We start from the raw sequence: 15,532 nt of genomic DNA, 5'->3' as shown, positions 1-15,532 counted from the left end.
ACTCACAAGGCAAACGCAAACGGCAAAATCAGGCACGCACGCCACCCAAACACAGCCTCCGCACCAGCCGCCACCATATGCTTGTGTTTCTCCAAAAAGAAGCCCGAGAGAACAAACAAAAGTCAGCGGCTCCCATACCAGCTGAGGGGGGAGAATGTTGTTTTCCCCCCAGCAACCCACAGTTCCATTTCCTGTCCTATGAGCTGCCCAGAGGGGAAGGAACTGCCCAGGGCCTTGGATTCCAGAACCCTGCCTGTGTTCTACCCATGTCTGGGAGAGAACCTTACAGTCTACAGGCCTCCCCTCCTAGCTCCAGTCTGCCCAGGCCTGAGTCCAGTCCCAGGGTTTGTTTATTTATTTATTTGGACGAGGTGGAGACAGGGTTTCTTTGACAGCCTGCCTCTGCCTCCTCAATGCTGCCACCACTGTGCCTGGCTCCCTGAGATCTCCAGCAATACCTGTGGGGCTGGGGAGGCTCAGTGAGTGGAGTGTTGGCCTACGTGGGATAACCCAGTACCCCATAAACCAAAAATGGTGGCCCAGGCCTAAATTTCTATCATTGGGGTGGAAGCAGGAGAAACAGATATTCAAGGTCATCATCAGCTACATAGCAAGCTCAGCATCAGCCTGAGGTACACAGAGAGGCTCTGCCTCAAACAATTTAGGTTGTCAGAGATGCGGCTTGGTGGTAGAACAGTTGCCTAGTGTTCCCGAGGACCTGAGTTTGAGTCTCAGCACCACAAGTTTGTCTCCTGGCAAATTTCATAAGGGACGTAGCCCGTTTCCGGTCGGTAACCAGGGAGCCCGAAGCCTGTGTGGTGAGCTGTCCTTGAGGACAAGGTGGCGAGGTCTTCTGTATATGGGATTCTGCATGTACGCAGAGCACAGGTCCCTATCTACAGACATGAGCAATATGTTCAGATGCTAAATGCCGGATAGAGGTCTGACGGTCGTCTTGGGTACACCAGCCTCAGGACCCTCCCTGATATCCCAATAAGAAAACCTCTCATCCAGACCTGCATGCCTCTATTCACTGCAGCTCCATTCGCTAGAGCCTAAAGGAGGAAACAAGCCAGGTAGCCATGATGGATGGAATCGCACAATGACTCGGTGGTTAGGAGCGCTTGCCGCAGAGGACCTGGGTTCAGTTCCCACTTCCCACAGGGTGGCTCACAACCATCCGTAACTCCAGTTCCAGGGGATCTGATACCTTCTTTTGGCCTCCGAAGGCACCAGACACACACACATGCAGGCAAAATACACATAAATTAAATTAAAATGAGGACTTTTTTTTTTAAAAAAAGGATTCGCATTCTCGTGGAAAATGTCTCAAGGTGTGATGGCTAACGCTTGTTATCCTAAGACTCAAGAGAGGCAGAAAAGTTGCTGCAAGCTCCAAGCTAGCCTGGGCTACATAGCAAGCCCCACTTTAGCCTAAGATATACTGAGGATTCCAGCCTAGCTTTGGATAATATAGCAATTCTCTCTCTCTCTCTCTCTCTCTCTCTCTCTCTCTCTGTCTCTCTCTCTCTCTCTCTCTCTCTCACACACACACACACACACACACACACACACACACACCCCACACCCACTACAGTCTACAGTCCCAATCTGAGGGAACTTCGAAAAGACTCACAGTTCCCCACTGGTGGCGATTATATCATAATGGCTGACATCTTACTTCTCTGGCTTTGATAAAATACCAGGCAAGCTGTGCGAGGTGGCGAGCGTCTTTAGAAGAGGAACGTGGGTAGACCTGATTTCAAGGCTGGTCTGGTCTACAGTTGGGAGTGCCAAGCCAGCCAGGGCTACCCAGTGAGAGTGCTTCCACAGTTGATTAATTAAGGAAGAATGAATTAGGACACACAGTGTGGAGAAATACAGGCCATCACGGCAACGGGACCGTGAGGTGGCCGGTCACGTGGCATTCACCATTGGGAAACAGAGGCGACTGCTGGTACCCAGATCAATATATTTTTTTTTTCTTCAGAACCAACACACCCAGCCTGTTTGGTTTATTTTTATTGTGTTGATTTATGTGTGTGCGCACAAACATCCCATGGTGCACCTGTGGAGGTCACAGGATAATGTTCAGTTCCCGGGAATCAAACCCAGGTTGTCCGGTTTGGGGGCAAGCACCCACTGAGCCCTACTGCTGCTCCCTGTTTGGCTTATCATTTAAGATGGGGATGAGAAGATGGTTTGCCAACTAAACCTAAAGCTTTTGTTTGTCACACAAGCACACAGAATGGAACTCGTCCCTGAGGACCCCCATAAAAGGCTTGGGGGGTTGGGGGTTGCCTATCTCTGCACTGGGGGAGGCAGAGAGAAGCAGGTCTCTGAGGCTCACTGGCTAGCTAGTATAGACTGATTGGTGAGCACCAGGTCCTAGTGAGAGACTCTCTCTAAAACAGAGTGAGGGCGGCTGGAGAGATGGCTCAGCAGCCAAGGAACTCACTCTTGCAGAACCCGGATTCAGTTCTCAGCATCGGCACGATGACCCTTAACCGTCTATGTGACTCCATTTCCAAGGGATCAAACACCTCACTCCCTCAGGCGCTAAGGCCCTCATGTAATATAGACATGTACTCACAGGAGGAAAAAAAATCATACAAGTAAAATACATATAAAGGAAAAAAATTTTAAAGATGACATGGAAGTTAAGAGTTGGGGATTTAGCTCAGTGGTAGAGCACTTGCCTAGCAAGCGCAAGGCCCTGGGTTCGGTCCTCAGCTCCGGAAAAAAAAAAAAAAAAAAAAAGTGTGTGCTGTCCTTGCAGTGGACCCAAGTTCAGTTCCCAGAATCCATATGGGGCAACTCACGGCCATCCGTACACCCAGGTCTAGTGTATCTGACACCCTCTTCTGAACTTCTTAGACACCTGACTATGCATATATGTTTTTGTTGTTTTTATTGTTTTGGGTTTTTTTTTGAGACAAGGTTTCTCTGTGTAGCCCTGGCTATCCTGGAACCAGCTCTGAAGACCAGGCTGGCCTCATCAAGGTCCTCCTGCCTCTGCCTCTGCCTCCCAAATGCTGGGATTAAAGGCGTGTACCACCACGGCCAACTCAGAGATCTATTTTAAGATAGGGTCTCCCATCCAAGTACTAACCAGGTCCAACCCTGCTTAGCTTCAGGCATGTCCAGTATGGTATGGCCAGGGATAAGGTCTTCCAAAGTCTCCTAGACTGCCCCTGAATTCCTGTTCTTTCTACCTCAGTGTCCCAAGTGCTGGGATCAGAGGTGTGCACCACTACACCTAGCTTAGCCTTTTTTGTTCTACAAGATAAAGACAGCCGCGTGACTAGCGCCGAGGACCATAACTAACATATGAGCCCAAAAACTTACGGTGCACTCTCAGCCACAAGCACTACCCATTGCCAACATCTAGGTGTCTCCCCCAGGTCCGAGTCCAGGATTTCTGGCTCCTGGGGTTCTGAGTTCACACATCATCACGTTGGAAGAATGATTGGAGATGTCGCTATCCCTACAGCCCAAGGAAGCCCTCATCTTCCGGGGAATAGCTCAGGTTGGATGGACAGGATCACCGCCATTGTCACATGCCGACTTCAGAAGATCTCTCAGGTAGCACACACTTTTCATCCCAGCACCCAGGAGGTGGAAGATAAGAGAATCTGAGTTCAAGACCAGCCCAAGCTAGCTATACAGGGAAAGAGACCTTTCCTTGTAAAACCAACCAGGGCCGGAGAGATGGTTCAATGGGTGAAGGTAACTGGCACCGAGCCACCGAGCCCAAGGATTTGTATTTGAGATCTATGGGATCCACACGGTAGAAGAGAAGTTCTCACAAGTTGTCGCCTGGCCTCTACACCCATGCATGACACACATATGAGCATACACAAAACAAAATAAGCACAGAAGATGCTCTCTGCCACAAACACATGCACACACATACACACACACTCACACTCACATACACACACTCACACTCACACACACTCACACACATTCACACACTCACACATACTCACACACACACTCACACACACATACACACACTCTCACACACTCACTCACACACTCACACTCACACACACTCACACAGACTCACACACACATACACACAGACTCACACACTCACACACAGTCACTCAGTCTCACACACACACAGACTCACACACTCACACACAGTCACTCAGTCTCACACACACACAGACTCACACACTCACAGTCACACACTCTCAGTCACACACTCACACTCTCACAGTCACAGTCTCACACACACACAGACTCACACACTCACAGTCACACACTCAGTCTCACACACACACATACACACACTCACAGTCTCACACACACATACACACTCACAGTCTCACACACATACACACTCAGTCTCACACACATACACATACATACACACTCACACACTGTCACACACTCACAGTCACACACACATACACACACTCACACATTCACACAGTCACACACTCACAGTCACACACACACAGACTCATACACAGTCACACACTCACACACAGTCACACACTCAGTCACACACACACATACAGACTCACACACTCACACACAGTCACACACACACAGTCATACACACTCTCACACAGACACAGTCACAGTCTCACACACACACACATACACACACACTCACACACTCACAGTCTCACAAGTCTCACACAGTCACACACTCAGTCTCACACACACACACATACACACACAGACTCACAACTCTCTCACACACAGTCACACACTCACACACAGTCATACACACCCTCACACAGACACAGTCACAGTCTCACACACACACACATACACACACACTCACACACACACAGTCATACACACTCTCACACAGACACAGTCTCACACAGTCTCACACAGTCTCTCACACACACACACACACACACACACACACACACACACACACACACACACACACACACGTGCACGGCTGGTTCCATTTCTATGCAGCCTGGCTCAGAAAAAACCATAGCCAAGGTCGCACCAGCTCACATCCTCTCTTAGTCAGCCAAGTTGGTGAATAAAATGAGAGATTTTCAACCAACTTAGAAAAATACCTCTTATTCAGGTGTGCTGCGGGAAACTTGCAATGCCAGCAGTCAGGAGGCAGAGAAAGGAGGATCGGGAGTTCAAGGTCATCCTCCAAGACATAGGGAATCCTAGGGCAGTGTGGACTACATCATTTCCCATCTCTGAAAGATGACGCAGAAGAGGAAGAGGAGAAGAGGAGAGAGAACCACGCCTGAGGCCAGAGACATGGCTCAGTGAGTACTGGCACCTGCCACCAAGGCTGAACACCTGAGTTCAAGTCCTGCTGAGACTCACATGGAAGAGAGTGGACTCCTGGAGTCTGACCTCTGTCAGACTCTCTCTCAGATAAGCACATAAATAATAAAGTAATTTTTGAAGGAAAAAAGAAAAACATCTCAGCACTGCTAAGCATGCTTGCACAGTGACCTGACATTCAGAGCCAGATGTGCCCTTCAACTACCTCCATGAAGGTCCACCAGGGACAGGTTATGTCTCAAGATCGTTGTAGCCTCACACTGGGTCACACCAGGGCTCCACGTGGGCATAACTCTTACGTCATTTGCAAATGCATTTTCATTTTTCCCTCCCTTTGGTACTAGAGTTAGAATCCAGGACCTACACCTAACAGGCCAGTGTGTACCACTGAGCCACGCCCCCAGCCCCTCACTGGGGGATTCTAGGCAGGGGCTCTACCACTGAGCCACACCCCCAGCCCCTCACTGGGGGATTCTAGGCAGGTGCTCTACCACTGAGCCACACCCCCAGTCTCTCACTGGGGGATTCTAGGCAGGTGCTCTACCACTGAGCCACACCCCCAGTCTCTCACTGGGGGATTCTAGGCAGGTGCTCTACCACTGAGCCACGCCCCCAGCCCCTCCCTGGGGGATTCTAGGCAGGAGCTCTACCACTGAGCCACGCCCCCAGCCCCTCCCTGGGGGATTCTAGGCAGGAGCTCTACCACTGAGCCACGCCCCCAGCCCCTCCCTGGGGGATTCTAGGCAGGTGCTCTACCACTGAGCCACGCCCCCAGCCCCTCACTGGGGGATTCTAGGCAGGGGCTCTACCACTGAGCCACGCCCCCAGCCCCTCACTGGGGGATTCTAGGCAGGGGCTCTACCACAGCACTGTATCCACAACATATGGATTGTTTTTGTCTTGTGAGACAACATCTCCCTCTGTGGCGCAGGCTAGCATCCACCTCATGGTAATTCCTGCTTCAGGCTATGGTCATTTTTGAAATCTAATTTACATGTATTAGTCTAATAGAGGAGGGGGGTGCCACATCAAGTATGTGGCAATCAGAGGACAACTCTCAGGAGTCAACGTCTCCTTCCACCGGATGGGTGGAACTCAGTTCATGGGGTTGATGTCATGCGCCATGACCCTCTAAGCCATCTAGCCATCCCCACAGCCTATAGACTCTTGAGGGAGGGTCTCACTATGTATGTAGCCCAGTTTTAGCCTTGAATTTACAATCCCCCTGCCTCAGCATCCCAAGGGCTGGGATTACAGATGTGCCCCACTATTCATAGGGACGTCCCTTCCTCTTTAAGCAGATGAGGTCTTTTGGAGAAATAAACCTTCTACCTCGTGATTTCAGCACGTCTCCTGTCTGTTCCCTGGAGCCCCGTCTACTGGAAAACACATCAGATAGGCAGCCCAACCTCTTCCTCACGCAACAGCAGGGCTGGATGTCGAAATGATGAAGAAAGATTCCAGGTGCGAAAGTTCACGATATACAGGGTTCAAAGCCAGGTCAAACCCTGGCCTCGGAAATCAGACGGTGAGGGAGATGGCAAGATGGCTCTGCGGGCACAGTGCTTGCTCTGCAAGAATCTGAGTACAATCTCCAACACCCACGTGACATCAAGCTAGGCGTGGTAGTGGTGGTGCCTCAGTGTTGAGGAGACAGAAAGCTCCCTGGGGCTCCCTGGCCGACCAGCCTAGCCTAACTGATGAGTCTCGGCTCAGTGAGAGATCGTGTCTCAGAGAACAAGGAGATGGCTCACTGGGTAAAAGTTCTTGCCACAGGGTTGGGGATTTAGCTCAGTGGTAGAGCATTGCCTAGCAATCGCAAGGCCCTGGGTTCGATCCCCAGCTCCGAAAAATAGAAAAGGAAAAAAAAAAAGTTCTTGCCACACAAGCCTGACTCTGAATCCTGAGAAGACGTGAAAAAGCCGGACGCAGTAGTGGAGACAGCTAGCTTGGAGAACACAGTGGTAAAATAACAGAGACCCTGACTCAAAGGAGAATGGGTAGAGGAGCAAGCCATGAGATTATCCTCTGACCTTTTACACCAGTGCCATGGCCACACACATGCCCATACATGCACTCGAGTGTACACACAGGAATGCACACAAGTACAGACACACACATGCCCATACATTCATGCGCATGTACACACAGGAATGCACACGAGTACACACACACACACACACACACACACACACACACACATACACACACATGCATGCGCACACATGCATGCGCTCACACACACACATGCGCGCGCACGCACACACAGTCAGAGTAGCAGGTATGGAGGACAACACAGGAAGTTGCCCTCCAGCCTACACATGTAAACATACAAGCACTTTTTTTTTTTACAACTTAAATGTTTAGGGAGATGGCTCAGTGGTTAGGATACTTGCCGTACAGGCAAAAGAACCAGAGACGGGAATCCCCAAAACGCATGTAAATGCCGAGGTAGCATGGTGGCCCTCTGCAATGCCAGCCTTAAAAGCAGAGACAAGGGACCCGCAGAGCCAAGTTATAAAGACTAAGCCATGTCGGTGAGCTGACAAGGTGGAAAAGAATGGAAGGAAGGTTTTCAACGTTGACCGTGGTTCTCCACCCATGTGCACACCCACACATGTAAACAAACACATCTACATGCACGGACACCACATAACACACACAGAAAGAGGAACAGTCAAAAGGTTGGGTATCGGGGTTGGGGATTTAGCTCAGTGGTAGAGCGCTTGCCTAGCAAGCACAAGGCCCTGGGTTCGGTCCCCAGCTCCGAAAAAAAGAAAAAAGAAAAAGAAAAAGAAGAAAAAAAAAAAAAAAAAAAGGTTGGGTATCTTAGAAGTGTGTGGGACTAGCCAGTAGGGAGCTCATTCAGGGTTCTGGTTTACATAAACAAATTATTATGACGGTCATCACTCGGAATAAATAGTGTTTTTACACTTTTATTTCATTTTAATTTTAGACAGGCTCTTGTTTTTTGTTTTGGTTTTTTTTTTTTTTTTTGGTTCTTTTTTTCGGAGCTGGGGACCGAACCCAGGGCCTTGCGCTTCCTAGGCAAGAGCTCTACCACTGAGCTAAATCCCCAACCCCAGACAGGCTTTTGTTAAAGTCACCCAGGCTGATCCTGAACTTGTGTTCTACCCTCTCAGTAGCTAGGATGCCAAGAATGGGCCACCGTGCCCTTCACAGTTTTGGTTTGTTTTTTTCTCTCCCCATTCCCACCAATAAGATAGAATCTCGTGAGGCTGCGGCTGGCCTCAAACTCAGTATGTAGCTAAGGATGACCCTGAACTCTCATCCTTCTGATCCAAGGGCTAGGATTGCGGGCGTGTGTCACCATGGCGAGTTTCTGGCCAGTGGTGCTGGGAATAGAGCCCAAGGGGAACTGTGTGTCAGGTGAGCTCTGTCTAGGGACCCCCCAGCTGAGTCTCCTCTAGCCCAGGGGTGAGGTTCTCACCAGCCAAGTAGGGAAGGCAGTGTGTGTGTGTGTGTGTGTGTGTGTGTGTGTGTGTGTGTGTGTGTGTGTGTCCCGTCCCAAGTGCATGAATCCCAGGCCTGCAACCCCTGACCTTTTCTTTTTTATTGTTTTCTATTTCATAAATGACCTAAGGCACCCTGCTGTAGGTACTTAATTACCTTGGGAAACAGAGACAGAAGCTTCATCTCTTCAAAACAAAACAAAATAGGATCCCTGGAGATGGGCCTTGCCCCCAAAGCCCGATGGCATGGGTACAATCCCAGGACCGCCATGAAAGAAGGGAGGGAAGCCACTCCTGAAAGTTGCCCTTCGACCTATACATATATACACATGTGCAAAAATAGATACAAGTAATTAAAAAAAAAACAACTTTAAAGTAAATATTTAAATGTGACAAACAAGAGACACAAACATCCAGCATCCTGGCCTCACCCTCAGGACCCCAAGCAAAGCCAAGGCCAGGAAGCAGGCACTAGGTTTCCGTCCAGGATTCATGCTACCTTTTAACGGTACTGGAGCATTAGGGTGGGGGCCAGGGATGTGTTTCAGGTCTGGGAATTGGAAGTCCCTTCTCTTCACAAGTCCAGAATCCTACGGGGTGGGTTACACAGTCCTCAAGGGCAAGGGGTCAGGGTCTCAGGGCAGATCTGAGTCCTTCTCTGTGTACTGAGGCTTAGTTTCCTCAGAAGAACCTTCTGTCACGTCTCTCCAAGCCCCCACCACTACCCCCAGAGGCCCTGGTTATAACGGGAGGAGTGCAGCTGCCCCGAGCCTGCCCCTAGGAGGGGAGGCCAGGCCTCAGTAAGCAGACAGTTCCTTTGGAGGGTCAGGTTTCCACCGCTTATTTAAAGCCTGGCTCCTGGCTCCTGGCTCCTGGCTCCTTGTAGGCGACACTGGCAGCCGCCTGCGTGACCAGGATGAGAAATCACAGCGCTATCTGGGACCTGAGTGCCTATGGCAACTGGCAGCGTGGCCTTGGAGACTAATCTCCAGGCAGCAGAGGTTCTCCTGGGGCGGGTTACTGTTCCTCACGGGGCAGCCGCTGGCTGGGGGATGGAACAGGCCCCTGGCCCATAAGATAGGACATCTGGCAAGGTGCCTAGATTTAGAACTTCCCACAACCACACATACACACACACACGCACATATACCCCCCACACACAAAGATATAAATGGTCACCCATGCAGTGATATGACCAGCATGCCTGGGCTTCAAGCTGAAAACCAACATCTCAATGACGAGAAAACAGACTACTGGGAATCAAACCCCAGTTTTTGTGGGGTTTTTGTTTTGTTTTGTTTTCTGAGGCTGAGTCTCAGTCAGTTCAGGCGAGGCCTCTAACTCTTGACATAGCTGAAAAGGTCCCTGAATCCTGATTCACTCCTCTAAACGCTGGACGACAGTCATGTACCAACCACATCAAAAGATACAGTGCTGACGATGGGACCCAGGGCTGGCTGCAAATCCGCTATGGGGCTGAGGATAACTTTGAACTCCTGATTTTCCTGCCTCATTCTCCCCAGATCTGGGCTCACAGGCGTGCACCAGCAATATCCGTTCCTTTGACTACGATTGCACTCCGTCCAGGGTGGAAATGTGGTGGAGCAGGAATGTAGCTCGACTGGCAGAATTCTCCTCCAGCAAGCACAAAGCCCTGGGCTCAATCCTGAACTGGGCCTGCTTGAAGCCAGCCTGGGCTATATAAGACCTGACCTCAACAAACAAAAACTGTCGAAAGACAAAATTAGTGGCAAGCACAAAATGACGGGAGGCAACGGGGGTGGCGGTGGGGGGGTGGGGGGGAGTGGCTCCCCAAAGGAGATGATGCCAGAGCTGACCTCAGCAATGCGGTCATCAAGGGGGACGCCTGCCCCACCCCAGCCCGAAGTACCCACCTCCCAGGCCACAGAGCCGAGCAGACTTTGAAGGCTTGCCAAATGACTGGCTGCCCAGGAAACCCAGCCGCCAGCCTGGGCCGCCCACGTGTCGCGGTCAGGGTTGAGCAGGGCAGCAGCCTGGGCTGGAGGCTGGGCTAGTGGGTGAGGTGGGGATCAGGGTTGCAGGGAAGAGGTGAAGAGCAGGCAGTAGTGGGTGAAGGCAACCGAGAGGGGCCTTAAGGCCCTGGGACCAAGGACATTCAAGCACACAGGAGCCGTACACGGAAGGGCTTAAAGCAGGTGCAATGCCCAACAGGGCTGAGGGTTAGAGCTGGCCAGGGTCAAGACTGGAGTCTAAGAGGAGAAGCGAGGATGATGTTAAGCCTGAAGCAGACAGGAAAACGTCAGAGCAGTGACTTAGGGGCGTATGGGGTCCTGAGGAAGGACAGCTGAAGGGATCCCAGAGACACAAACTCAAACATTCGCATGAATGCCAATACCCTGGGAAAGAAAGAGGGTGGGAAAGGAAGAAGTTGAGCTGTTTAAAGGATGCCCAAGGGGTTGGGGATTTAGCTCAGTGGTAGAGCGCTTGCCTAGCAAGCGCAAGGCCCTGGGTTCGGTCCCCAGTTCCGAAAAAAAGAAAAAAGAAGAAAAAAAAAAAAGAAAAAAAAAAAGACATTAAAGGATGCCCAAGGCCCACAGAGGCTAAGGAGCCGCGGGGCAGGGTCCCTGGGCTGGGGAGAGCTGTTGGGGGTACCGCAGAGGACAAGGGGTGGACGAGAAAGCAGCAGAGGCATAGGAGAGTGAAGAAAGGTAAAGGTGGAGTTAGAGAGGTAGAAGACAGGCCACTGACACCCTCAGGGAGGCAGGTCATAGGTCAGGAAAGTCACTAAGCCACCAAAACGTTAGGGAGTAGGGATTTGAGAGGCCAACGGAGTGGAAGGTGGAGGTTGTGGGAATCTGGTAAAAAAGGGACACGGTGGGCTCCAAGGAGCTTCCTTCTTTAGGAAGGAAACATGGTAGAGTGGAAACACGCACCACTCAGGGTTAAGGACCATGCTTCCTGAAGCCCCCTACATGCCGAGTTGAAGACCCATGTCCAGTGGGACGCCTCTCCACGGGCCCAGACACTGGTTAGAAACTCAGATCTCAAAGCACAGATCTCCCCACCGCAGAGCCAGCTTCTCCATCTGGTGGGAGAGCAGGGAGTACGGTGGTCTGACCCAAAAGCTTGATGTGGTGGGAGATGATGGAACGAACCACCTTCCCTTCTCGTTCTAACCAGAACGGAGCCAACAGCAGTGTCTGCTATATACCAGGTACTCTGGAAGCAATCACACATCAAGGGACAACCACAAAACACTGGGAGAAAAGCACTGTTGGTCAATTCCTGTGTTGTGTGCGTACCTACTGTCTTCATCAACAAGCCAGGACACACGCAGCAGCACCACGTCAAATAGCTTTGATTGTTTGCTTGCTTGAGACAGGTTCTCAAGTAGCCCAGGTTAGCCCCACAACTTGCAGTGTAGCTAAGAATGACCTTGAACTCCTGATCCTCCTGCCTCCCCCTTACCAGGGCTGAGATCATCTGGCTTAAGTGGTGCTGGGAATGGAACTCGGGGTCCCCTGCATACAAGGGAAGTACTTTATCAATGGAACTGCACTCTCAGCTCTAGGCCAAATTATTTTGGGGTCATCAGAATACAGGCGATCTGTCCTAAACTTAAATGGTTGTATCTGGGTGACTGATGGCAGATGGAGTAGAAGGTGCCAGCATTGGCATATAAAGCATTCCTGCAGATGCCTAGAATGCCCCAGTGAGGGGCTGGGGGCGTGGCTCAGTCGTAAAGCCCCTGCCTAGAATCCCCCAGTGTGGGGCTGGCTGGGGCTGTGGCTCAGTGGTAGAGCCCCTGCCTAGAATCCCCCAGGGAGGGGCTGGGGGCGTGGCTCAGTGGTAGAGCCCCTGCCTAGAATCCCCCAGGGAGGGGCTGGGGGCGTGGCTCAGTGGTAGAGCTTCACCTCACAAGTTCCTGTCCTTACCTCGGCTGCCTCATGACAAATGAGTATCAACCGCTCTGGACATATTGAGGGCTACAGGTGAGGCCACGTGGACAGCGTCTGACACCACCAGGCTAAGCAACCCTGAGTGCTGATTCCTGAGCAACTGTGATAACCAAGGTCTCTCCCCCCCCTACCCCCATTGCTTTGACGTCAACTCCCGCATACTGTCCATATGGCCTCCACACAAGGTGGAGCCGAGCAGGACATGAAAGCCTATCTTTCAGCTGGAAGCCCAGGAGACTCTGACTCCCAGCGGTAGATTCATGCTTCTCCAGACTGGTATATCAATATATTTATTCCAGTACAGGATGGAATGCAGAAAAGCCAGAGTTGAAGCAGTGCCAGCCCCAGGGGCGAGGCTGTGGTGGGAGGCCCTAGCTGGTGTCTCTGGAGACCCCCCTGCCAGACGTAAACACGCCTTCTGAGAAGATCTAGGAGGTGGAGGGGTATCAGGTCCTTTCATGTCGGGAAATGAAAGCTGCATGGAAAACAGCCAAAGGCTCTGGGATGATCTAACCCTGGGCGCTGGCTGGAGGGGGTGGAGCTGGGGGCGGAGGTGGGAGGCGGGAGGACGACTCAACCTTCTGAGCTGACGCCCCACCCACTGCCGCCTGCCTTCTACTCTCTGAACCAATGGGATGAGAGCAGAACCCCCAGGACCCGCTATGCAGTATGCATCAGGATACCTGGCTTCCAACTCCACAAGAGAGAAGAGGTATCGTCCATACCTACCCAGTACAACCTCAGTTTCCCTATCTGCAAACAGAACTTATACTAGGAGTTAGTAATTTGAGGGCTCTCTTGGCCTCGGCCCCAGCAGGACAGCGTACAACCTTTTCTTCCTTAGTCTGGTCCCTTCTAATATGTGAACCAATGTCACAACATTCTCTCTAATCGTTCGGCCACACAGTCCTGCTGACCACTGCCCCTGCCTCTACCTGACCGCTCCGCTCCACAGCCCCTGCTCCATTTGCTCTTACTCTAACCCCTTTACGCCACAACATCCAAGAAGCGGCTCTTCATGGGTTTCATCCCAGGTCCCACTGGCCCCATCTCAGTCCTATGCCACCCTATTAATGCTATGTGACTCTGATTAGCTGGCCAGAAACCTACACCTCATGAGCAGGCTACAATTCCTAGGACAGAAAAAGAGCTAAGGTTTTTATTTTACTTTTGAAGACGGTCCCACCCCAGCTGGCACTGCTCCTGGTTTTTCAGTGACTGGATACTGGTTCCGGCGACTGGATGGCATTTTGGGGGATGAAAAACTCGGAACTGAGCCAGCAAGGGTGAAACAGTAAGTTTGGAAAAAGCAATTATGGAGGGGCATTGACTAAGTCAGGAAGGATCCATTGGGTTCCAAAGAGATGCTCACCAGGAACCTGGGATTTTAGGCCACATGGCTGAAGTCTGACAAGCACTGCTATCATTGGAACCTGTCAGCCTCCTGCCTCAGTCTCTGGAGTGCTGAAATTGAAAGGGCATACCAGCTCGATCCGCCTCCTCCGATCCTTTAGGTTTACTCTCATCGCCCTCCCAAATTCCTGGGATTCAACTCGAAGGCCTCCAGAAGGCTAGCCAAGTAGCTTAGAGCTGAGCCACGCCCCCTGCCCCTCATTGGAGGAGATTCTAGGCAAATGCTCTACAGCTAAGCCCCGCCCCTGCCCTGCCCACCTTTCCTCCTCACACCCATGCTTAGAAGTCTTCAGAGAAGACTTATAAACCATAAGCAGATGGGATACAAGAGTCTGGAGAGGTGGCTCAACAGTTAAAGGCCCTGACTGCTCTTCCAGAAAACCTGGGTTCAAATCCCAGCACCCACATAGCAGCTCACAATTGTCTGTAACCCTACATCCAGGGGATCTGAGACCCTCACATAGACAGACAGACAGCAGACAGACAGATATATATATATATGGCAAAATACCAAGGCACATAAGAGAGAGAGAGAGAGAGAGAGAGAGAGAGAGAGAGAGAGAGAGAGAGAACGCAGCCCATCAACTATAGACACAACACCTATACCAGAATAAAACCCAGGCAGCTGGGTGTGTGACTCATGCATGTGATTCCTCCTTGGAGTTGGGAGTGGGGATGGGGGAGGATCCGGAGCTTAAGGGAGAATAGAAAAAGAGCCAGGGCTTTTGTTCCCAAGACTGCAGGAATTCATCCCAGGATGGGTCAACATCTAAGATACCCCATCCGCCCCCTCACCAGAGTTCCCTGAGCCCCCCCCCCGGGAGGAAGCTTGTCCCGGTTGTTAGCCCCCACCTATCAAACTGTAACCACTGCATTTTCTGGGATTCAAGTGGGCATAAGGAGGCTTAAGAGTTCCTGTAGGGGACACTAGGGGTTTTGAAGAGTGAAACTCAGTACCTTGCTCCCCTGCAGACCATAACCAAGATCTGTTCCTCCACGGGGTATTTTAGATGATGCCCTAGCCAGTCTTCCCCCCCCCCCCCTGGAGCTGGGGACCGAACCCAGGGCCTTGCGCTCGCTAGGCAAGCGCTCTACCACTGAGCTAAATCCCCAACCCCACCCTAGCCAGTCTTGATGATTAACTTCCCTGTCTTGCTTGCCATGATTCACAAAGACTCAAGACCACCAAGCAGTTACCCAACCCCCTGCAGTAAATACAAGGGATCCAGTGGCAGGAGACCGGATCTCAAGTACCCTAGCCTGGCTTTGAACTTGTTATACAACCGAGGCTGACCTAGAACTCCTGATCCTCCCGATCCACATCCTGACTGTCCCCGGATTACAGGAATGTACCACTCCCGTCTGGATTTCATTTCTATTCTTTGTTTTATTTTGTCTGGGACTGGGTATTACTACGTA

At 51.3% G+C, this 15,532-nt stretch overlaps 1 protein-coding gene across 27 annotated transcripts in view; it reads right to left on the bottom strand.

The window, feature by feature from the left end:
* Nucleotides 1-15,532, bottom strand: part of Gtf2ird1 (GTF2I repeat domain containing 1) — a 106,913-nt gene that overhangs the window by 76,971 nt on the left and 14,410 nt on the right. For 3 of the 27 annotated variants that reach the window (XM_039089076.2, XM_063271055.1, XM_063271060.1), the window contains exon 1: nucleotides 7-2,755. The gene's annotated coding sequence lies outside the window, so the exon portion shown is untranslated. 27 annotated transcript variants of the gene reach the window in all.

This window comes from Rattus norvegicus, chromosome 12 (genome assembly GCF_036323735.1).
Source record: "Rattus norvegicus strain BN/NHsdMcwi chromosome 12, GRCr8, whole genome shotgun sequence".
NCBI classification, from domain to species: domain Eukaryota; kingdom Metazoa; phylum Chordata; class Mammalia; order Rodentia; family Muridae; genus Rattus; species Rattus norvegicus.
This window is presented reverse-complemented; position numbering and strand designations above follow the sequence as displayed.